This window comes from Bos indicus x Bos taurus, chromosome 11 (genome assembly GCF_003369695.1).
Source record: "Bos indicus x Bos taurus breed Angus x Brahman F1 hybrid chromosome 11, Bos_hybrid_MaternalHap_v2.0, whole genome shotgun sequence".
Lineage (NCBI taxonomy): Eukaryota > Metazoa > Chordata > Mammalia > Artiodactyla > Bovidae > Bos > Bos indicus x Bos taurus.
The window spans coordinates 54,777,194-54,802,704 of record NC_040086.1 but is presented as its reverse complement, the minus strand read 5'-3'; the positions used below and the strand labels follow the sequence as shown (position 1 = coordinate 54,802,704).

General features: G+C 41.5%; 1 protein-coding gene and 1 pseudogene across 5 annotated transcripts in view; one reads left to right on the top strand and one right to left on the bottom strand.

The window, feature by feature from the left end:
* CTNNA2 (catenin alpha 2) overlaps positions 1 to 25,511 on the top strand; it is a 1,359,097-nt gene that overhangs the window by 1,015,613 nt on the left and 317,973 nt on the right. The gene's annotated exons all lie outside the window — the stretch shown is intronic.
* On the bottom strand, positions 22,533 to 23,351 carry LOC113901334 (annotated as a pseudogene).

The following is a 25,511-nucleotide window of genomic DNA, read 5'->3' as shown; positions in this document are numbered from 1 at the left end:
GAAAAACTATAGCCTTGACTAGATGGACCTTTGTTGGCAAAGTAATATCTCTGCTTTTCAATACACTATCTAGGTTGGTCATAACTTTCCTTCCAAGAAGTAAGCGTGTTTTAATTTCATGGCTGCAATCACCATCTGCAGTGATTTTGGAGCCCAAAAAAATAAAGTCTGACACTGTTTCCACTGTTTCCCCATCTATTTCCTGTTGGGGGAATATAATTAAAAAACAAGATCTCCTCCCCAATCAGAAAACCTCTCCACAAAGGTAGAAGAGAAAGAAAATAGTTTTATTGTTGGATAAGCGAAGAACTGACTCATTGGAAAAGACCCTGATGCTGGGAAAGATTGAGGGCAGGAGGACAAGGGGATGACAGAGGATGAGATGGTTGGATGGCATCACCGACTCAATGGACATGAGTTTGGGTAAACTCTGGGACTTGGTGATGGGCAGGGAGGCCTGGAGTGCTGCGGTCCCTGGGGTCACAAAGAGTCGGATACGACTGAGTGACTGAACTGAACTGAAAGCGTTAAACAGGAATGCGTTTTATGTTGCTGGCAGTGGTCAAAGGCAGCACCTACCCCATACCTGTTCTCAGGATGAACAACACTAGTGCTCAAGCAAGAGGACGGTACAGGACCCTGTGTCACACACAGTCCATCCTAGATCCACTTGGTGATAGGGAATATGATCTTAATTAGCTCACGGCTTTTTCCAAAGAAAAAATCAACTCAAATCTTTACAACATGATAGCACTGAGCAACTTGGAGGGAGGACCTGGCTGAAGTTAGGCTCCTACCCTGCCACAGAAACTGTGTCTTCCTTGATATTTGCAACACAAAGAGATGATGCCTAGGTCCTTGAGAAAGACACTCTTCGGTTGTAAAGCTGGCAAGAGGCTTATTCACTTTTAAAAAGATTTATCTATGTTTCAAAGAGGCAGAAAAAGACTTACAAGTTTTCTGAAGTAAATACTCTAAGAAAAAGGGTGAGAGTTTGCAACCCCATGGACTGTAGCCTAACAATCTCCTCTTTTCATGAAATTCTCCAGGCAAGAATACTGGAGTCAGTAGCCATTCCCTTCTCCAGGGAATTTTCCTGACCCGGGGATCTATCCCAGGTCTCCCACATTGCATGTGGATTCTTTACCATCTGAGCCACCAGGGAAACCCCATTTTGAGGGGTGGTAGAGGGGATCTCTGCCTTTGTTCTCAACAGGGAGATTTTTTTCTTTTGCAAATTGTATTTATACCTTGACACACTTTGGGAAGTCACTCAACCTCCCTGGAGCTCTGATTCCTCACCTGGAAGAAGGGAATAATAACACCAATAGTAATTTCTCTTCACAAAGGGCTTAAACAAAGGAACTGTGCAAAGCTTTTCATTTTGTAATAAATGATGAAATGAATAGAATTAGGCTTCCCTGGTGGTTCAGACAGTAGAGAATCCACCTGCCATGCTGGAGACCTGGGTTCGATCCCTGGGTTGGGAAGATCCCCTGGAGGAGGGCATGGAAACCCACTTACAAAGAAACTGTGCAAAACTTGTCGTTTTATAATAAATGATGAAATTAGTAGAAATTACGTATCTTTTCTGGTATTAGATTACATCAAGCAGTTAATCTAATATTTATTGAGGACTTACAGTTTTAAAAGATGCTCTTTAAGGCCAAGAATCCTTTTAAAACAAAAATGTATCAGTTCCACATTTAGGTGTTGGATATGAGCATTTTATCTCTTTGTGTGTCTTATCCATAAAATAGATTTCATAAATTTTGCCCACCAGTTTTCTTGTCATCATTGTGTCTATTTTGTGGTTAAAAATAAGTATCTCAGTAAAGGTAAAGCCAGTGTAACCTCTTTGAAGTTAATTGCCAAGATAAATATATTTTTAAGAAAATATATTTTAAAATATATATATTCTCAGTAATTATTTTGGTTTAAAAATATTGTGATACATTTCAATACAAAAATCAATATAAGTACAAGAAAAGAGTTTAGATATGATGAGAAGCAAGCAAAGAAATATTTTATTTCCCAGTAAGTGCTTTTAAAAAACATTAGTAAGAGGGGGGAAGAAAAGAAATACACACACACACATACACACACACACCCTGGTGTCAGTAGTTGAATCCAAAGTTACTTCAATTTGACGTATTTGACATATCATGGGATAAAATATAAGCAAAGCAAAAATGACTAAGAATAGCTCCATGATAATGCTAAGAATTAAACTGAATAGTCAAAGAATCTCAAGCATGTCTGGGAAATGCTCCATTGACTGAAACACAGCATTGATATGGGACTTTGTTCTTCTGACACCAAACTTATCACCTGGTTATTAAATCATTGGTGAGACCAAAATTGTATAAAGTGTAAGTCGCTCAGTTGTGTCCGACTCTTTGCGACCGACTATACAGTCTATGGAATTCTTCAGGCCAGAATGCTGGAGTGGGTAGCCTTTCCCTTCTCTAGGGGATCTTCCCAAACCAGGGATCGAATCCAGGTCTCCTGCATTGCAGGCGGATTCTTTACCAGCTGAGCTACCAAAATTATATAAACAATGTGCTAAATCCAAGTTATCTTCTCTCATTCATATGAGGGGTTCTGTTCTAAGACTTGGGTCTTGCCACATTTTTCTGATGATGAAGGCAAATGGGTAGGTATACACACCAAAAAGTCTAGAAATTACAATTACAATGCAAGTTAGAAATTATTCAGAATAGAATAAAATATTTTAAAGCCCTGTTACAAATCTTAGCCAGGAAATAAATTTTCATGAGACCAGTGATTAACCCAATAACAGAATGGAATTTATATCAACCATTCATTAATTCCATTTCCCTTTTCCCAACACCATTAATTGTCTGCTCAATTCCCATCCCTATGCTCTGCTTGTGTCGCTTACCCAATTACAGCTAATTTTCTTGCGTGCAACGACATTGGTAATAGCCTCTAACAGTTGTTGAAATGTGGTTTCTAGTGCTTACTGCACTGTCTCATCCTTAAATATTCCATAACATGTTTTCTCATTTGGTTTTTAAAATTTAGTTTGTGTGGGGAGCATTGAGTTGAATACAGTAAGTGGGTGGTTTCCTTCCTTTCAGGTCCTTGGAGACCCTTATCTGATTTAAGTTTTGCCTCTGGAGAAAGCTGTACCACTGAGATGGCTAAAAATAACTGTTCTTGTCTTGCTGTTTTACCTATGACTCGCTGAGAGAAAAGACTTTGGAAAATAAACTTTAGATGGTGTGTTTTATAAATTATATCCACCTGATCACTTCAAGTTCAAGAGGGAGGGACAGTTTAATTTTTTAATTAAAGCTTTTGCAACAGGACTGTTCATTCTCTTCTTTCGCTCTCTACAAAATTAGAGATGGTGAGTTCTGCAAGTATTAAACATAGTACATAGCCTTGTTTCAGTTATTCCTAAACATATGAAAGTAAATTCAGTATTTGTATGTGAATATTAAGTTCTCCTTGGACTCCTGTATTATTTTTTGGGAGAAAAGAAAATATTTTCTTATCAGATTCATCCTCGTTTGTCAGTGGTTCCTAATCATTTAGTAGTTTAAGTATCTTCTCCCTCACTTTCCACTAGCATCCTATCTTCCCCACCCCCAGCATAATTGATGATCTGTAAATAAACACTTAAGGGCCATTTAAGGAGCTCAGGATTTAAAATAAGCCTACAGAGAATCCTTTTGTTTAGCAAATAATCCTTTTATAATCACCTCTGCTTCATCAGCACAGATTTTAATCTATCTGCCTTTTCTTAAAGCAGAAAGTGTTTCATCTTTTCGAAGTAGGTGAAATACCCACTTGAAGTAATGTTGGGCTCAGATTTAAGAGCTGGGAAGAATTAGCATGGGGTTAAGTACAATAGTCATGGTTTGATTTCAAGGCAATGGCTTGAATAGTGAAGTTGCTCAGTCGTGTCCGAGTCTTTGCGGGTCCGTGGACTATAGCCTACCAGACTTCTCCATCCATGGGATTCTCCAGGCAAGAAGACTAGAGTGGGTTACCATTTCCTGCTCCAGGGGATCTTCCTGACCCAGGGATCAGACCCAGGGATGGAACCCGGGTCTCCCGCTTTGGAGGCAGACGCTTTAACCTCTGAGCTACCAGGCAATGGCTTGAACGTGCTCCTAAACATTTGTAAGTTTTACTGTCTTTATGGCTTCCCTTATAGCTCAGTTGGTAAAGAATCTGCCTGCAATGCAGGAGACCTGGGTTCGATCCCTGGGTTGAGACGATATCCTGGAGAAGGGAAAGGCTACCCACTTCAGTACTGTGGCCTGGAGAATTCCATGGATTATGTAGTTCATGGGGTCACAAAGAATCAGACACAACTGAGTGACTGACCCTATTTATAGCATCATTTCTTCCTTTTTATTTGAAAACATGGTCTTTTGTCTCTTCAATTACCCCTATAATTGGAAATGGCATCCATTTTGGGTGGTTGTTTTCATCTTTTCCATTTATATTTAAGAATTAATATTCTGTTTTGTCTACCTACATGCAATAGTTCAAAGAAAACCTATGAAATTCCAATTGACTCAATTAGCCCATTGTTTCTAACACATGAAATTTAAGGGATAACTTCAAAGCCAGTTGGAAAGTAGCTTTCTTTCTGTTGATGCCAAAAACTCACCCTCTGTACACTGGAACATCTCAGAGAGTTTCGGGCGAAATGGTTTTATTGATTTACCAGGCAAAGAGGGACACAGTGGTCTTGTGCCCTAAAAAACTGTGTGTCCTAGCCCTGGGGAGATTTACTGAGGAGTTTTATAGCAGTCGGAGGGTGGGGGTGTTGCTGATAAGGATCAAGGTGTCTACAGGGCCTGCATTCCTTTAATTTGGCCTCACATGGTCTCCTGATGAAATGCTATGGTTCTCATGGTTATCAGACTGTGACCTTCTCTCTGGAAAGAATACTTCATCAATGTCGTTCAGTTGCTCAGTCATGTCCAACTCTTTGCGGCACACTATGGCTTACCTGTCTTTTGCTGTCTCCCAGAGCTTGATCAAACTCCTGTCCATTGAGTCAGTGATGCCATCCAACCATCTTATCCTCTGTCATCTATTTCTCATGCCTTCAATCTTTCTCAGCATCAAGGTCTTTTCCAATGAGTTGGCTTTCATACTTCCATGGATGCAGCTCATCTGGCTTACCTCTCCTTCACCATCTCCCAGAGCTTGCTCAAACTCACATCCATTGAGTTGGTGATGCCATCAAACCATCTTGTCCTCTGTCGTCCCCTTCTCCTCCTGCCTTCAATCTTTCCCAGCATCAAGGTCTTTTCCAATGAATTGGCTCTTTGTATCAGGTGGCCAAAGTATTGGAGTTTCAGCTTCAGCATCAGTCCCTCCAATGAATACTCTGGATTGATTTCCTCTAGAATTGACTGGTTTGATCTCCTCCTAGTCCAAGGGATTCTCAAGAGTCTTCTCCAACACCAGGATTCAAAAGCAACAACATCTTCCACTTGTTGGGGGTTTTATTTCTGCAGAAGAGCTCAAGGATATTTTTATGTGTATCCCTTAAGGCAGAACCAGGACCCTACCCCACAGCTACTCTATTGTTTCTTGACTGTTCCTCCTTTGACTCTGTATCCCCTCCCTTCCATCATTAGTAGCTGTCCCAGTCTGCCCTTCAGAACTCAGGAAGGGTCAGGAAGGCTGGAGTCTATTCCCTACAAAGAAGAAACAGAGGACACAGAAGGACTTGGGTGTCCAGGAGGCCAACAGGGTCTTGCTTGGTTTCACTGTCAATGAGTAAAGTAGGAGGCACCTTTTGTTCATGTGCTATCAACACATCTGTGAAGAGAGCAGAATCCTTTGCCCTCCTAAAGCTTACATTTTAGTGGTTGTGAGATAATTGTGTTTGGTCAAACCTGGCAGTAGGATTTTTTAAAAAATATTTTAATGTAATTTTTTAAAAAGCGTGATCATCAAAATGATTGAGCTGGTACAAATAAGCTTCCTATTTTCACATTTTAGCCAAAATATGTCATTGAGTCTTTTGTCTGCATCACGATAGTCTGTTTTTTTAAAAAAAATCTAATTTATTATCTTTTTCATAGCACTCCTAATTTCTAAGATCATTTTGGTCTGTACATACTTAAAAAAAAAAAAAAAAGATGCTCTCTGAATATAAGGAACATAAGATTGTGTAACTGTTTTCATAAATAAAAAACTTACACTTTACCATTATAATCTGAGAGGAAATAATGGTTTAATTAGTTTTTAGATGAAAAGACTTCTGCAATCAGACTGTGTTTGTAATGGCATTTATAAAACAATTTTCCCTCTACAGTAGCATTGTAATTAAGACTTTCAATGAAACTGTTGGAGGAGAGGAGAGTGCTTTTCCCTGTGGTCTGCTGTTTTGATCTCCCCCTCAGGGCCCTCTGTTGCTCTGCACCAGCCTTGCACTAATGCCTTATAATTGTGTTTCACTTCCTCTAATTAAGCTGACAGGGAACTCGAACTGCTGTCACTTACCTCATTGATCTGAAAAGTGACAGGATTAGAGTGTGGCATTTCTTGCACAGAGCGCTTAACATCCCAAACAAATACCCCTTCGCAGAGAAAAGGCCCGAAGTCTTCGGGGTTCTGGCTCCACCTCTGGGGCAGTGGGATGCCTGAGTTAGAAAGGTCACAGAGAACAACCTGTTTGTGGATGAGTTCCCAGTGTGCTTCTTTCAGCAGCTGTTCTGGATATTTTATGGCTATTGATGTTGAAACTCGGCCTCTGTACATCAGTTCCAAAAATAATCTTGGAGACAGAGGTTTGGGTGAAGTAGAAAAGAATAGCTTTATTGCTTTGCCAGGCAAAGGGGGGACACAGTGGGCAAAGGCCCTCAAAAAACTGTGTCCCAACCTGGGGAGATTTAGAGAGGAGTTTTATAGCAATAGTTCCAAGACCAGGTTACTATAAAGGCTCAGGGTGTGTGTAGGACCTGCACTCCTTACTCTGGCCTTAAGGGGGTTCTTGATGAGCTTTTCTTGTTCTCAAACTGTGGCCTTCTCTCTAGAATGAAGAATGCTTCATCAAGTAGTTAACATCTTCCATTTGTTGGGGTTTTATTTCTGAAGAAGAACTCAAAGATATTGTGTGTGTCCCTTGAGGTGGAGCCAAGACCCTGCCCCAAAGATCCGCTATTGTTTCTTGACTACCCCTCCCTTGTCTCTGTATCCTCTTCATTCCCTGAGTAGCAACTGTTAAGGTCATGGAGGCTGGAATCTGCTCCCTAAAAGCAAGACATAAGGAACACTTTCATGACCAGGAGCCCCACAGGGTCCTCCTTGGTTTCAGTATGACAGGAGGAAAAATGTTTTTGCAGATCAATAGGTGTTGGAAAAACAGGGTTAAGCCAAGTTAAACAGGTTTCTTTAATTGTATCTGTCAGTGACCTCATACTTGCATTGTAATTTTTTTTTTTTTTAATGTGGTACAGTGGATGTGTTTGAGGGAGCTTGATATGAAGTATTTCACAAATGTGTTAGAGAATTTTTTTGGAGGTAGAAATACTATATTCAAGATATAGTATCCCGTGGCCACTTTTTGAGACTTTTTAGACCTAGTCAGTGAGGACTTTCATGTGGCTATTTGGTGATAGGACTCTAACCCCAGTTATAGTGATGGTGGATCAGCCTTACTAAAAATATTTCTTCAAGTCTCTTTCATTGTCCTTCTTTACGCAGATAGATAAGGGGGCTCCTGGAGAAAGAGAACCAGGCATGGCTTTTTTGACATAAGAGAAGCCATTTTTGGCCTAAGCCTTTTGTGATCTAAGCCTGGTCACAACGCTGCCCTTAAACAGATCTCAGTCATTAATGATCTTAACTGTTATCAGGCAAGGGAAGTAACATCAGCAATGATAATACATCAATTTAGAGGCTCCCTGTTCTATTCCAATGTTAAAAAAGCCTTCAGCACTCAATGTCCAGATCAACTGGAACCTTAGATATGATGATGTTGACCTTTTCCAGCCCTCTTGAGTTCAGTCAACTAAAGCTTGGATTCTGTTGACTGCCCAAGCCCCTTCATGAATACACTTTTTCCCTTAGCTTAAATCTTCCCCATTCAGCTGTTCTGGGAGACACTGCTTTGGGAAAGATTTCCAGTGTTCCCCTTACTTGCTGCAAGTAATAAATCCTTCCTTCTTCTAATTTTTGGCTTTGTTATTCCTTTGGTTTAATCAGCAAGAAGTGAATCCAGTTTTCAGGTGATACCTCCACTATTGCTGGCGGCATATATCAAATCCCGTAGGTACCTGACAGGAAATGCCAAAAGATCCAGACCCACTTCACTGTCTCATTGTTCTGCTCTGTGCACTGCTGCTCTAGAGCCTGCCATCCTGATGAACCAGGGAGTCCAAATGTTCTCCCAAGTTTAGAACCTTCTACTGACCAGTCATGAATGTAGGGAAATTTCATACAGTCTCTAAATCTCCATTTATGCATTAGTAAAAGGGAGTTACAAAGAACCTTGGTTTAGGGTTATTATAGAGAAAAGAGATAACCCATGTGAGTCACCTGGACCATAGCAGAGATACATTTAATGGTAGCAGTTATTATTATTTTAAGATTTTTAAAACTTTATTAGATTTTCTTTGCCAGCAACTACACTATGACCAATATCTAGATGCAAATCGAAAAAGTCAGTTGCGCATTCAACTGTTTACAAATAGCTTTATGCTTGGTAAGAACCAGCATTATGATTAACGGGATTTTGGTTTTCACTTTTATCTCCCACTTGGGATAGTGTGAAAAAGGTTTTAGGGCACTGGAATGATATAATTTCTTTAAAAATAATAAATATTCAATATTAATCAACTCCTTCAACTAACAGAAATCATATCCTCTTCTTCTCTGAGTTTTTTTTTTTTTTTTTTTTCCCCATCATTCTACTGAATAGGATATGGGAAATTGTAGTTTCTACTATTGAGTTTCCCACTGACTTGTTTATTTGAAATGGAATTGTGCTTAAATGTGACTTTAAGCAGTTGAGTTGCAAGGTATTTATCAACTTGCTCAGATTATCATCATAATTTGAAATCCATCTTACCAAATAAATGCATGCAAAATTGACTTCTAAAGACTTAACACACCCATGGAAAGCTAAGTTCCTGTGGGTAGATATCATTCAGTATCAGTTTAGAGTTTGATTGAACCTCAGAAGTCATAATAGTGTGATAGACTGTCTTGGCATATATTTGCATTTAAGCCCTGCATTTTCCATATCCTGTCTGCATGGTCTCTACTCCTTTGAACCGTTAGCAACTGTAAATAGAGATTATAACCCACTACCAAAGTTATGGGTTGTTCTAAGTATTAAAATGAAATAATGCATAGAAAAGTATTTCATAAACTATGAAATGCTGTACACCTTTTGTTAGTATGATTTTAAATTATTACTAGAAATGGGATGTATTTAGAGGACAGAAGTCATCTTACACTGTAATGCTAATCCCCACCATATAATCTTCTTTCTATAAATTTTCATATGAATGTGCTAAGATTGGAGAATTTGCAGCACCATACACAGATTTTACTTTTTTAAACATTTTGTTTTGGTTTAGAAACCAGGCTAATTTGGGTATAAAAAGTGAATGTAAACAGAAAGGCTTTTGCACAAATTTGTTCTTAAGGTGCTTATATTGTACAGATAGCTTGGGAGATATCAGATTCTCCTTTTCTGAAATCAAACTCCAAATTTAGGGGTATACTGCAAGTTTCACTGAACTTCCCTTAGCAGTCTGTTTTGAATCTGTGACAGGCTGATATGTTTGGCTGATTTGGGGAGGGTGAGGAGATAGGTAGATTGATGGATAATATTGATATAGCAACTCTAGAAAGGGGAGTGATGGTGGTAAAACTGGCAAAATATTATTACCAGTAGTTTCTGGTAATCCAGGGCTGTGTGTGTGTGCATGAGGGAGGCTTCCATATTTTATGTTATTTACTTGAGAATTATTCAAAATATTTAATACATATTAAATTATAATTTAAAAAACTGTTTATAAATATATTGAATAAAAATATAACCATAATAATGTTAATTTTAAAAAAGATATGGTCCAGTCATTGCTCATTCACTAAGGACTAGTCAGAAAATTTTGGTATATTACGTTGACCAAGAATAACTTGTAGTTGGGGTGGTGGTGCTTAAAAATTGTTTACTTCTCATATTTTGCTTAAGAGGTAAGAAACCTGAGATCTAATTCAGTGACTTGCCTAGTCTCACAGAAAGACAAAGAAGCAAAATGGGAAACATCTGGCTTTTCACTATACTTCACAAAGTAAAAGCCATATGCTTGATACATGGTAGGCACTCAGCAAAGTCCTACTGATTGTCCAAAATATGGCCAATTCTGATTTCAGCAGTCACCAGGAGTAGTCATTAATCAGCAGATACTCATCAAATGTCCCTGAGTACCAGGTAGTACAAGATGCTGGCGATACAATGATAAGGATGACTTTCTAGTGGTATGAAGGGCATAGACGTATGAACCTGAAATTGTAGGATGAAAAGGACCCTAATGGAAGGATGGACAAAGTAAATGCAGGCACAAGTAGAGAGGAGGAACTGATATCTGAGGAAATCGTCTCTTCTTTAGAGGAGATGACATTTGAACGGATCCTCCATAAGCAGGTGAGGAGTGAAGGGGAGAATGTTGCAGGGTCTACCAGAGTGATCAGTGCTATTGAACATTGTTGGAGGGGCTATAGGCATCAAGAAGGCCATGTGGAAGAACCTAGAGGCACGAAAGCATGATCTCTCCAGGAACAGTGACTTACACATGAGGTTGTGGTAGGGGTAGGAGATAAATTGGAGGGCCACACAGAGGTCAAATGGGCCAGAACTTCTTGGACATAATCTTATAGGTGTTAGATTGACATTAGAAGATTTTAGAAAGTAACATATGTGTATTATTAAATATAGTAATCAAATAATGGGTTGGGTTTTCACACAGTGGATCTGATAACATAAAAGACATGAAATAGCTGGCCTAGTAATTTTTTCAGCTCAAGACTTAATTAGACTAATAATAAGAGGATCATAAAACATATAAATTGGGGGACTTTTGAGGGTAAAACAAGGCATTTTTATTAATTATGCTGGGACAATGGAGGCAAATTGGAAGGTGTCATCACACTACCTGTGAGATGATCAGTCCTGTGGATGGTAATTAGTTGGCCCAGGTAAGTATTTAGGGATCCCTGGATGCCTGGCCTGCTCATGGATTGACGAATATAGGATGGATGCTGTAGAATCCCAGAGCCTGTCCAGTAGACCCTCTCTATTCATAGCCATAAATCGATTTCCAATTAAATTATTTCAAAGATGCATTTACTTAGTGTCCTAAAATGCTGTGCAAGCCCTATATTTAGAGAAGTGTTCTGTTGTTATTGTTTTGATTTGTGAGTTCTTTAGCTCTCATGTACCGTTTGTTTTTTTTTTTCCCTTAAAATTTCCCCATTCCTAAAGAATTAGCCAGACTTAAGTTTGTAACCCAGGTTACATGCTGGGTCCATCCCTCAGTCTGTGCATGTTGAATTATCTTATTTCTGTCTTTGAGCACATCTGTAGTGTGGCTAACATAAGGACATTTTGTAGAGATTAAACAAGTGAGCAAAGTTTAGTGTTTAACACATGGTAGAAACAAAGTAAGTAGCTATTGTGTCTTTATTTTATGTCTCTTCATTGAGAAAGCAGTTTTGGTTTTTTGCTTTTATAACCACCCCTCAGTTGATTTGATTCCCTTCACATGCATTGTGAGGAGGGCATGGCAACCTACCTCAGTAATCTTGCCTGGAGAATCCCCACGGACAGAGGAGCCTGGCAGGCTACAGTTCATGGTGTCGCAGAGTCGGGCACAACTGAGCGACTAAGCACATGCATTGTATCTGTACTGTAGCACTTATCTTTTTGCATTATGGTTGCTTTTAAAATTATCTTACTTACTAGGCCAATAATTCTCAAGTGGGTGTTATTTTGCACCTCCATTCCCAGGGTGCCAATATCAAGAGACTGAAAGGACAAAAGTGGTACTTCTGGCATCTAAGTGGTAGAGGCCAGGGATGCTGCAAGGTGCTCTACAAAGCACAGGGCAGCCTCTGTGACAAAGAATACTGCCCTAAGTTGTTAGTGGTGCTTCCAGTAGGAAACTATGCTTTAGACTCAAACTCTGCAGAAAGTGTTAGTTGCTCAGGCATGTTCGATTCTTTGTGACTCTGTGGACTATAGCCCGTCAGGTTCCTCTGTCCATAAGATTATCCAGGCAAGAATACTGGAGTGGGTTGCCATTTCTTTCTCCAGGGGATCTTCCTGGCCCAAGAATTGAACCCAGGTCTTCCACATTGTAGGCAGATTCTTTACTGTCCGAGCCACCAAAGAAGCAGATAGTGATGCCAAAATCTCAGTCTCTGTGCACTGGTGCCAAATTGAATCTCAGAGACAGAGTTTTGGGTGAAGTAGACAAGAATGTGCAGTATTGGTGGTATAGTGGTGAACATAGCTGCCTTCCAAGCAATTGACCTGGGTTCATTTTCCAGCCAATGCATAGTATTCTGGGGCTTCCCAGATGGCTCATTGGTAAAGGATCCACCAGCCAATGCAAGAGACACCAGTTTGATCCCTAAGTTGGGAAGATCTCCTGGAGTAGGAAATGGCAACCCACTCCAGTATTCTTGCCTGGAGAATTCCATAGACATAGGAGCCTGGAGGCCTACAGTTCATGGGGTCACAAAGAATTGGACACGACTGATCTCACACACACACACATTGTGGGTTTTGTGTGGCATTAGCATTAGGCAAGAATAGCTTTATTGCTTTGCCAGACAATGAGGGACACGGTGGACTCATGCTCTCAAAAACCGTGTGGCCCAACCCAGGGGATTTCATGAGGAGTTTTATAGGAATTTATATCGGAGAAGGCAGTGGCACCCCACTCCAGTACTTTTGCCTAGAAAATCCCATGGACAGAGGAGCCTGGTAGGCTGCAGTCCATGGGGTCGCTAGAGTTGGACCTGACTGAGCAACTTCACTTTCAGTTTTCACTCTCATACATTGGAGAAGGAAATGGCAACCCACTCCTGTGTTCTTGCTTGGAGAATCCCAGGGACGGGGAAGCCTGGTGGGCTACCGTCTCTGGGGTTGCACAGAGTCGGACACAACTGGGGCGACTTAGCAGCAGCAGCATAGGTATATATGGGCTTCCCTAGTAGCTCAGCAGTTAAAGCATCCGCCTGTAATGCGGGAGACCTGGGTTCAATCCCTGGGTTGGGAAGATCCCCTGGAGAAGGAAATGGCAACCTACTCTAGTATTCTTGCCTGGAGAATCCCATGGTCTGAGGAGCCTGGTGGGCTACAGTCCACGAGGTCGCAAAGAGTCAGACAGGACTGAGCGACTTCACTTCACTTCACTTCACTTCATAGGTATATATATGTATAAACTATATACCTAGTTTTATAGGTAAAGAGTCTGCCTGCAATGTAGGAGGCCTGGGTTCGATCCCTGGGTCAGGAATATCCCCTGGAGAAGGAAATGGCAACCTGCTCCAGTATTCTTGCCTGGAAAAGCCCATGGATGAAGGAGTCTGTCAGGGTACAGTCCAAAGAGACAAACTGAGCGGCTTCACTTTCACTTTCACTTTCACTTTATAGGAATGGTTCAAGGGCAGGGCTCTTGAAAAGGATCAAGTTATGTTCAGGGCATTCCTTTAATCTGGCCTCAGGTGGTCTCTTGATGAGCTTCGGTGATTCTCAAGGTTATCAAATCTCTCTGAAGTGAAGAATGCTTCATCAGGTAGTCAACATTTTCCACTTCCATTTTATTTCTTCAGAAGAGCTCAAGGATTTCATTCTGTGTATCTCCTGAGTCAGAATCAGAACTCCGCCCCAAGGCTCCACTGTCGTTTCTTGACTGCTCCTTCCTTGTCTCTGCACCCCCTCCCTTCCCTAATTAGCAACTGTTTGAACCCTCCCATCGGAACTCAGGGAAGATCCTGCAGGCTGAAGGCTAGTCCCTTCAAACAAGAAACAGGGGACCCAGAAAGGCTTTCACACCCAGGAGCCTCACAGGGACCTGCTCAGTTTCAGCAGCAACCACACTGCTTTGTCTCCAGTGTCTAGTGCTGTGGTTGTTATATGAATCTTGATGTTAATTGGTGGAATGTATGAATCTGGACTGAAAGTTTAGCCATGACCTCGTAGGGATTTCATCACTCTCTTTAGTTAGCATGTGGGTTGCTGTTGGGATATCTTAAGTATATAGCTACCAGCTACCTGCCTGAAGTAATAGGTATGTTAAACTGGAAGTCTGAAAGGGACACCAGAAAAAAGTTAGCCATAAGGGCATAGACATCATGCTGCTGCTGCTGCTGCTGCTAAGTCGCTTCAGTCGTGTCCGACTCTGTGGGACCCCATAGACGGCAGCCCACCAGGCTCCCCCATCCCTGGGATTCTCCAGGCAAGAACACTGGAGTGGGTTGCCATTTCCCTCTCCAATGCATGAAAGTGAAAAGTGAAAATGAAGTCGCCCAGTCATGTCCGACTCCGAGCGACCCCATGGACTTCAGCCCACCAGGCTCCTCCGTCGGTGGGATTTTCCAGGCAAGAGTACTGGAGTGGGGTGCCATTGCCTTCTCTGATAGACATCATATAGATACTTAAATATCTCATTTAGGTTTCTTAATCAAAAGCACCTGCTAACTTTCACTTAGCAGACAAAACATTGCATTTTTACCTGAATTAAACTGTGAGAGAATGTGAGATTAAACTGTCTTTGGCTGTTTTGTGAAATGGAAATGTGTGAGGGCATATCAGTAAGATTGGGTTAAGTGGTTTATCTATTTATCTTTATCTGTTTTGCATCTGATAGCTGCCACTTTTTAATGAGAAATATAGGACTCTGAGGAGCTGGGGGGAGGGAAAAAAAAAAAAAAACTGCGAAAGCTAGCCTGGCATTCCAAGCAAGAATTCTGCTCTGAGATTTGGGAAACCCATTTTCTAATTGTTGGATGAGATGGGGCTCTTTCCTTAATCAGACAAACTGATACACACTGTGTGCTGTGAAAAACTGAAGAGTTTGCTGAGAAATCAATTAGGATATTGGGAGACAAATCTTGGCATCTTCCCTTCCTGTCCTCATCTCAACTCTCTTGGATTGTTGGTTCACCTGAGTCAGTTCTGTCTTTCAACAGGAAGTGAAAACCTCAGCATGAGATCATTACTTTGGTATTTCCTGTTGCACCTTGCGTTAGTTTGTTAGGGCTGCTGTAAGAAAGTACCAGAGACTGGGGTTTTAACAATGGAAATTTATTTTCTCACTGTACTGGAGACTTGAAGTCTGAGATCAAGGTGTCTGCAGCTTAAGTTTGTTCTGAGGCCATTCTCTCTGGCTTGTGTAAAATAAACAGCCTTCTTCTCTCTCATAATCTTTCTTGTGCTTTTCCATATCTAATTTCTTCTTTTTTAAAGACACTAGTCATAATGGATTAGGGCCCACCCTAATGACTTCAGTTAACCTTAATTATTTCTTTAAAGATTCTGTCTCCAAATACAGTCGCATTCTGAGTCACTCAAGGTTAGCACCCCAGCATATTAATTCTTTTTGGGGAGAGGAGGGCATAAATTTGCTCATATCACATCCCTATAGGGCTTAACACCAAGTAGGTGCTCAACAAAAACTTGCTTTTTGACAGCCTGTGCTGTTGTTTGAAGTAGGATGTGGTGGCTGACCCCAGAGCACAAAGAGACAAAGGTCAGCCTGGCTGGTGTGATTCTCAGCTTACAAAGTCTACCCTGGCTCAGGCCACCACATATGGAAACCTGGTCCCGTGCTTGAAGACCTTGCCCCTGGAGTCACTGAGTTTAAGAAGCTGAAGTTGGGATAATTAGATTATATTTAATATTGGAGAAGGAAATGGTAACCAACTCTACCATTTTTGCCTGGGAAATCCCATGGATAAAGGAGCCTGGCAGGCTAAAGTCCATGGGGTCTCAAGAGTTGAACATGTCTTAGCAGCTAAACCACCACCACTACCAACACTGGTTGATTTGTTAGTTCTTCTCTTTGTTTCATTGCTCTCCACTCAGCAGGTTTGATTAATCACAAGGAAAAGAAGGCAAAGGGAGGATATGGACAGCCCTGGAGAAGGGCTTCCAGTGGGAAAGCTCTTCCAGGAGAAACTCTCTGATTAGGAAGGGAGGGGCTGCTGGATGCCCACTTAGGTGGTGGTAAGCCTGGTCTCACGCTTGTTTACGTGTAGGTGGGAGAGAGGGACACCCTAACACTAACCCTAACCCAGGTGACTTTGAACTTAGCATCAGTCTGGCTTATGCACAGAGAACAAAAGAACTTGAATTCATAACCCACAAATTAATAGTTAATCCCACAAGTGTAAGTCTCATGGGAGAAACAGATGAACAACCAGTGAGCACATTACATACTGAAGGTCTTTCTCAATTTTATTAGTATTTTAGCAGGGAACTTCTAGAGTCACTACGAAGAATTAAAATAACACTCTAATGATAGGTCTCTAGACTCTGCATCAGAGTCAAAGGCTTACTTAGAAAAGAGGTATGTTTTGGCTGCAGATCCATCTCTGGAGGCCCCTCTTAGCTCAGTGTGTATAAGTAATTAGCATCTTTCCTCTCTGACTCCCCATCAGTGCGGGGTAGACATGGCAGGTCTGCTGCATCTGGCTTCCTTATTTCAGCCAGGACCTCCCTTCCTTGACATGCCAAATGAAGGTGACTGAAATAGAAACCATTCGTGCTGCTTGGGGATCTCCCTCTCCTGGCAGTTAGTTCTAGGCACTCAGTTTGATTAAAATCATTAGTGAGGTGTGTTCACTACTGATTTCATTACCCATGCATAAGACTGAAAGAAAGAGTCTGTCTCCCACACTTGCCCCTCATCTCTCTGACTAGCATAGGAAACCACAGCTGTTGGCTTTGAATTTTTCACTGCTTTATTAGTAAAGTTTCAGGATCCATGTCTGGTTTTCCGTTTTCATGGCCTTGTATTTGAATTATGTTATAAAGAGGGCTGATGCTGAAGCTGAAACTCCAATACTTTGGCCACCTGATGAGAAGAGGTGGCTCATTAGAAAAGATCCTGATGCCAGAAAAGATGGATGGCAAGAGGAGAAGTGGGCAACAGAGGATAAGATGGTTAGATAACATCACTGACTCAACCGACATGAGTTTGAACAAACTCCAGGAGATAATAAAGGACAAAGAAGCCTGGCATGCTGCAGTTCATGGGGTCACAAAGAGTCAGACACAACTTAGTGACTAAACAACATAAATAGACTTTAAAATGGTGAAAATTGCATGAGTCTTAAATATCACTCAGATGTTAAAAGATTTTCAAATGGCAAGTCTGTGTAAACCTGAATTCATCTATAAAACGATGTTTTCTCCTAGACAGTAAATCCGTCCGTTCATGCTTCAGATGCTGGACACTGTTCATGCTTCAGATGCCTCTCCTGAAGAGGTTTACTATCAAGAAGGGGAAAAAAATCACAATCAGTAAACTGCTGTTTGGATGCCAGTTTCATGGTAGAGTTGGAGACAGACATTTTGCCTGTATTCATCTCACCCCAATCTAGGTTTAAGCATCCTTTTTGTTGTTCTACAGATGAGGATTGAGATTTAACGAGTTTAAGTAAATTGCCAAGGGGCTTCCCAGGTGGCTCTAGTGGTAAAGAACCCACCTCCCAGTGCAGGAGACTAAGAGACGTGGGTTCAATCCTGGTTTGGGAAGATCCCCTGGAGTACAAAATGGCAACCCATTCCAGTATTCTTGCCTGGGGAAACCCATGGACAGAGGAGCCTGGTGGGCTATGGTCCATAGGGTCGCAAAGAGTTGGACATGATTGAAGTGACTTTGCACATACACACACAGCTATTAGATAGCAGAACCAAGATGTAATTTAGTACTGTTTGTGTCTGCTTCAAAAATTGTTTGAAGGAAGGGGAAGGGTTGGGAGATGCTCAGAAGGATGGGCAGGTGGTAGTTATGGGCTGAAAATTTTATTTGCATTGTCATTTTACATTTAAGAATTACATTTACATTCATTTAAGAATGAGGGAACACTGATTTCTTTATCAAAGCATCCATCTTCACTTGCCCCAAGTCTTAGTGTCAGAAGCACTCAGGAGACTGGGATGACCTTTGCAGTTGGCAGTATGCATTCCCATCATTGCCTGTGGCCCAGATAGATAGTCATGGATGCAAATAAACAAGTCAGTAGTAGATTCTGAAAGGACTGGGATTTTTGGATTCCATCTTTCTCAGTGGTCCTTCGTTGCAGTTCAGCCAATGAAGGTTGGCGATAACATATTTTGACTCCTCTTGTCCTGTGGGAATGGCAGTCGTCACTTTATTGTGTGCAAGGAAACTCCTTTTGGGGCATTGCACCTGACATAGTGGGGATATGGTCTTTCTCTCAACAGAGTTTACACTCTATTAGTGGAAACAGTAACCATACAGTAAAGAGATAATGGCAGTGAGTGAACTTGCAACACACATACACACACACACGTTGATGTATAAAACATGATTACACCATTTTCATTTTACATGATTGTGTTAGTTATGTAATTTACAGAGGGATCATCAAACAATTTGGGTGTTGCTGCCCTGGGTCGGAAAGATCCCCTGAAGAAAGGCATGCCAGCCCACTCCAGTATTCTTGCCTGGAGAATCCCGTGGACAGAGGAGTCTGATCCACTACAATCCATAGGGTTGTGAATAGTTGCACACTACTGAAGCAACTTAGCATGCCAACCCGGTTTGGTAGTTTTTTTCCCCCTTACAATCAGTGTTAAAAATCTGCTTTTTCATAAGATTGACGATATAATTTGAAGCAATGCAGTACAGCTTACTCTAAGTGAACAGAGAATATTCAAGCAAGCACATTTAATCCTATTCCTGCCTTTTTTCATGACAGCCTGCAATCAAGGGGTAGCTCTAGCCAGATCTCTGACTATGAGTGATGTAGGGGGAGACAGCTCAGAGCCAGCTTTCCTGAAGAAGGCTGCTCAGAGATTTGTCTAAGGGGGATGCTATGGCCTGACATCAGAAAGGACTGTACCAGTTGCTGCTGTGGTTGAGAGAAGAGAAATTCTGTGTGGGGTATGGGGTCAGGCAGAGCTTGACCTGGGCTGTGGAGGATGATTGAGGTGGGAGGAAAGGCACAATTAGTGTCTGGGAGATTATTACGTGGTTTTCAGAGACAGGCTTCTCTGAGAACTGGGATGTACTTACAAGGGAATAGAGAGATTGGGGCCATAGGGAGAGGAATTTGGGAGTAAATTTTCAGAAAATGTTGAGAAATCAGCACAGTGTAGACTTGGGTTTACCAGTAGAAACTCTGAAACACTGCCTGGATCAGGATCCTGTTTTTCTGTGTATGTGCTCTCATAAATTTGTAAATCTCTCTGTGCTTTAGTAAGATCAGATGCCTTGTTTATTTCTGTGTCCACTGTATCAAGCAGCCTTATTTTAATGTCTACATGTAGATGTGACTGTGGCAGGTAAGAAATTTGGGGGAGCTGGTTTAATCTTCTTTTTCAGGGACTTTTTCTGACATGATGTGGCAGGCTGTGTCTGCTTTATCTTGTTTGGATCCTCAGGCAGTATGGCTTTCCTTTCCACTTAAGTCAATTGGTTATGAAACTTATGTTTTTGACATCAGTAACTGAGTCATCAGGAATTAAGCAGATTTGCCTTCATTGTGGATCCTTGGTTCGACTTCAGGCTTACTACTAGGAAACTGTTGCAGAACTCATTGATCCCAAACTAGGCTGAGCAACAAAACATGGCAATATGGAAATGTAGATTCCTAGGTATTAATTAGAAATATTTTAATTAATAAAATGATTCATCAGGTCGGGACCCACTAAAACAATCCCTGTATTTCCAGAACTTTGTAATTTTTAAAATGTTTATTAAACACTCAGATTTCCAACCTACTCCTGAGCCACAGAATTGAATCTCCTGGTAGAGGAACTTAGGGAGCTCCATTTGTAACAATTATGTCACATCGGCAGTTTCCAGCCTTGTGTTATTCAGCCGAAGACCCTCCTAGTTCCCTTCTCATTTCTGGCCACCATTTACCATCATGTAACCAGCAACCCCTTTTGGAATTTAATCCACCTAAAAGCTTACATTAGTGGCCCGACACCTTAGCCCTGAATTGTCAGAGAGATGTGCTTGGCAACATGATGCTGCCCTTCTGGCTCTGTGAGTAGACAGGGATGAGCAATTGAGAAAGACTCAGCCACCAACCAAGGGCTCTGAGGGCCCCTAGAGGTCAGAACTTCATGATGGAGGAGCAAGTCTCACCCAAGAAGTTCTCTCAGTTTTGGCTGTGTACTGTCTTTAACTTACACTCAAGGACTTTGCATCATCAGAAGGATTCAGTGAAGTGGAGGGATGCGCATACAACTTGAAAATGTATGAGATGCTAGGATTCTAATCCAGGCCAAGATTTTGCTGTGTGTATTTTGTCTTGAATCTTTTTCCTACAGCTCGTCTAGAGAGAGTACGATACACTTTTTAAAATTCAGACTTAAATGCAGACTTAGCGAACTTTCAGTAGGATCCCAGCATAGGAAGGAAAAAGATCTCAGTGTCTGGCTAGTCGTGATGCATATTCTCAACTCTCCGCCTTAATAGACACAGTGTACGCTACAGAGAGCAAAGTGTAATTTTAAGAACCTTGTAATTCTTTACAAATTAACACAGCAGATGGTGTTTATGGGAGCCACACAGTGAGGAATATTTGGGACCATGTGAGACATGTGTTGCAGGGTTTCGGTCTGCTTTCTACTTAGTTTAATTTTTAACGGTTGTGCTACAAAAAAAAAAAAAAAAAGTACTATTTGCCTCATAAAGTTTTCATCAGTGCCAAGGGTGAGCAAAGGCCCCCTGAGATGGTTCCCTTATGGGTCAAATTCCAAGCTTTTCAGGGAGAAGGGCCTCTGAGAGATCCCTGACTCACCTAAGCCTGAGGAGTGCCTTGTGCTTAGACCTTGGTCATGTGGCAGAGGCCTTGGGACTTTGGTGCTGGGGCTGGGAGCAGCCTGGCTGTCTAGTCTGGCTTGCAGGTGGGTTTGAAAAGTTGAGCTAGAGCCCAAGGCTTGAAGAGAAAACGGGTTAGCAATGAGGCTAGCACCTCTAGACTGGAGCTTGCTAATTTATAAGTAGTTAAAATATTTCTTTAGTTATTTTAATTAAAAATGAAATGTTATTCTCTCTTAGTTCCCCTGTAGTGATAAGAACTAAAGTGACCAGGACCTATGTGGTTACTTTCCAGATAGTGCTGGTCTTTTTGAGGGAAGTGTGACAAGGAGAAGAAAGTGTCATGATATAGATTGTAGGTGGGGTTGATGAGAGGATGGGGAAAAGTGGTTCTCACAGGTTTTCCAAGGACCAAGAGAGGTCAGATTTGATTTGGGCAGGAAAAGAAAAAGCGTTGGTTCTCAAGAGTGCCAGGTAATCTCTTTGGGGGTCCCCTGGGCATGCAGGAAGTGCCAGGCACTCCCAATTTGTGATTTTCTTTTCCCAATGTCACCAGGGAAACCTCTTCATTTTGTTCTACTGTAAGGTTGGCAAATAGAATGGTCCCAGGTGCTCTCTGGGATGGCCCGTTTGTTCCAGTCAGGACCTTGCTCAGCCCTTGAAAGTGCCATTTTACCAAACCCATTCCTTTTTTAATATCTAGTGTCTTTAAGCTTGGGGCTTCACCAGTGACTCAGCAATTAAGAATCTGCCTGCAATGCAGGAGCCACAAGAGACGCAGGTTTGATCCCTGGGTGGAGAAGATGCCCTGGATGAGGGCATGGCAACCCACTACAGTATTCTTGCCTGGAGAATACCATGGACCAAGGAGCCTGGTAGGCTGCAGTACACAGAACTGCAAAGAGTACGATATGACTGAAATGACTTAACATGCATGCATGTACACATGGACTGAATTGATTGCCTCCGAAATTCCTATGTTGAAGCCCCCCAAGGTGATGGTATTTGGAAATGGGGCTTCTTAAAGTAATTAGGTTTAGATAAGTTATTAGAATGGGGCCCTCATTATAGGCTTACACACACACACACACACACACACACACACACACAGAAGTCGCTCAGTCGTGTCCAACTCTTTGCGACCGCATGGATTGTAGCCTACCAGACTCCTCGGTCCATGGGATTTTCCAGGCATGAATACTGGAATGGGTTGCCGTTTCCTTCTCCAGGGGAGTCTTCCTGACCCAGGGATTGAACCCGGGTCTCCCGCATTGTAGGCGGACGCTTTACCGTCTGAGCTACCAGGGAAGTCCATCAAAAACACAGAAGAGTAGTAGTAAGTTTCAAAAGGATGTCAGTTGAGATCTGTTATAGATGAAATCTATTTCCTAGAAGTCACCTTGGCAATTATATGCACAGCTGGAGACAAGAGGCTGCAAAAAAAGGTCCAACTGGAAAATATCTCGGGTACCCAGTTAGATCCAGTTATTCTGCATCTGTGAATTTAAAATGATCATCATCCACAGTGGAATAGATGTGTCCCTCGTTGCTTAGAAAATCCACAGCTAGCTTGATTGAGGCTACAGACATGTGTTGGAGTTGGTTCTTGAGATCCTGAAAGTTCAATCATACAGGTCTTGGGCAAGCCTGGATCGAATTCAGCACCTGGTTCTGGGCCACAGTGAGGCCATTTGCTGGTATGAAGTTATTCCCACCGAAGTTTCCAGCTTCACCCATTCCTGGGTTGCTGATAGGCGCTCTCCCTGCTGAAGGATGGCTGTTCGACTTGCTCAGCATCATGTGTGCATTGACTACTTCCAGAATATGTGTGGTGAACTCATTCATATCCTCCAGGGGCATGATCTTAAAGGCTACCAGGCTTTTATTGTTCTGGAAAGATCTCAGATGACCAGCCACTTTCACATATGTTTCTGGAGGGACCACAGTGTTTTCACTGTTGGCATCATCTGTGTCAACCCACTGGCGAACATCCATGGGTGCAGCTGTCATGTCATCTATCTTGTAAACAATGTTGGTTGTAGCTTTCTCTGCATTTCTAATAATCCCCACAATAGTGACCTGTGAAATCTCAACATTTCCAATGCTAAATACTTCATCAACCAGAGTAGCAGAAAGCAGCTGAGATATGGTACAGGGTACAATGTGCTGAGTTTGAGCTCTGGATTTCTTTTCAGCCTGGGAAGCTGTCAGAGATCCAAAGCCCCCAGGGGACTGTGTGTACCCACCGACTCCCCCGAAAGAGGAGGTGCTATAGCTTTCAAATCCACTATCCCACATCTTTGACATGATTCCCTCAGGAGAGTTCCATTATAGGCTTAGTGCCCTTATAAGAAGAAGGGTGCTAGGAAGCTTACTTGACCTCTCTTTCCACCATGTCTGTAAGCCAAAAAGAGAGAAACCATCCCTGCAGGACCTTGATCTTGGCTTTCTAGCCTTCAGGATAACAGGAAAATAAATGTCTCTTGTTTAAGCCATCCAGTTGGTGGTATTTTCTTATGTCAACCCAAGCTGACTAATACACTATCTTTAAACTCCTGTACTTCTAATTGGGAAGAAGTGACATAGAGTCATGAGAAGTTTGTGAATAGTATAGGATTATAATTATGCATTTTATATATTTGTGTTTTAAAGTGTGACATCTGAAATTCAATTAACAATGCAAGAGATTTGTACCATATGTAATTGTTGCCTGAGTGGAAACGGGCAACCAAATAAATGATGCAGGTGGCTATAGGTACTCAGTGGAGGATGGGTTGCTGTGAGATGGGAGGGCAGGGATGTGTGTTGAAGGAATTACAGTATGAACTGGCCTCTGATCTATGGGCAGATGAAGCACAGGAAGACCAAGGCTTGGGGTCCCTACCCAGATAGACATTCCGTAAACCAAAGTAACCGTCTGCCTGATTGTTTTCCGATTTCTGTGAAGTCTCAGCAGTGTGGACCCAACTATTGATCTTATTTTTGAGATGCTGGAAATTGCCAGAGTCTGGGGATCTTTTAGGTGTTGTTAGCTTTAATAGTAACTGAGTGGTTTGGGGAATATGCACAGAAAAATGAAGCAGAAGCTTAAATTTCATTGAAATTTAAATCATTTATGTAGTATGGGTATATACAGGTTTGTGTGTGTGTGTGTGTGTGTATAAAATCAATGGAAATTTCACTTTGCCTTGACTACTTCCATCTCAACTCTGAAGATAAAATGGCATTTTTTTTTAGCAGTTTGCTCAGTTCATTGTCTCTCATAGGCTTTGAGGGTGCATATGGTTAATTTACCATTGCTCTCAACAATCATCCAAACTTGGGAGCTGGGGAAGGGGGGCTCTGATGGAAACTGTCTTCTAGGGCAGGGTTGCCTGACAGATAATCACTGGGGACTACACCTGTGGTGATAAAATAAATCAAAGAGCAAGAATTGTAACATTACACAGGTGCCAACCACTTCCTGTGGTTTTGATCAGTAAATCATGAAGTAGGTGATATTTATTTTTAGGACCCCAAATTTTCCAAATCATTCACTCCTTCCATACCTGCCTTCTAACCCTAGGTGCCTACATGGACCCTCTGTCCTTCTATTCACAAATGAGTGTTTCTGGAGCACTTCTTAGGAGGCTTTTGTTTTGTTTTTGTTTTTTTTTAATCACCATCATTTTATTTTTTTTATTCTTGATTTTATTGATTGGCATATAATTGCTTTCCAATGTTGTATTAGTTTCTGCTGTACATTTACCCTAAGAAAAACATAATTCAAAGAGACACAAGTACCCAATGTTCATCATAGCACTATTTACAATAGTCCAGACATGGAAGCAACCTAAGTGTCCATCAATAGATGAATGGATGGGAAAAATGTGGAATATTACTCAGCCATAAAAAGGAACAGAATTGGGTCATTTGAAGTGATGTGGATGAACTTAGAGGCTATTGTACAGAGTGAAGTAAGTCATAAAGAGAAAAACAAATATCATATGTTAATGCATATATTTGGAATCTTAGGGGTTTTATGCTGAGTACTCCAGGAGAAAATCAGGGCATTCACTATCCATAGAAAACTTGGGTTCCTTTTTTGCTGAAGTATGAAAACTTGATAAACAGTGCAGGATAGTCTATTATTAGCATATGTATTATTTGCCACAGTACCTAATAGAAGGATATGGTCAGAGGAGAGGAAGATCTTTAAGGACTAGCTCAGTACAGAAACACTCCCGGGGGAAAGATTTGGAGCTGTTCCTTGAAGCATGGGTAGAACCTGGTTAGGCAAAAGGTCAAAGGGAGAATAACCCCTTTCAGCCAGGCACCAACATGAGGCAGAAGGTGTGTGAGTTGTTGAGAAGGAACAAATTGACTAGAGATACAGGCAGTTACAAGAAGGAAAAGCATTTATGAAGTCTTAAAATATAGACTCAAAAGTTTACTAGAAAGTAGAGATGCAGTAAGCACTAAATG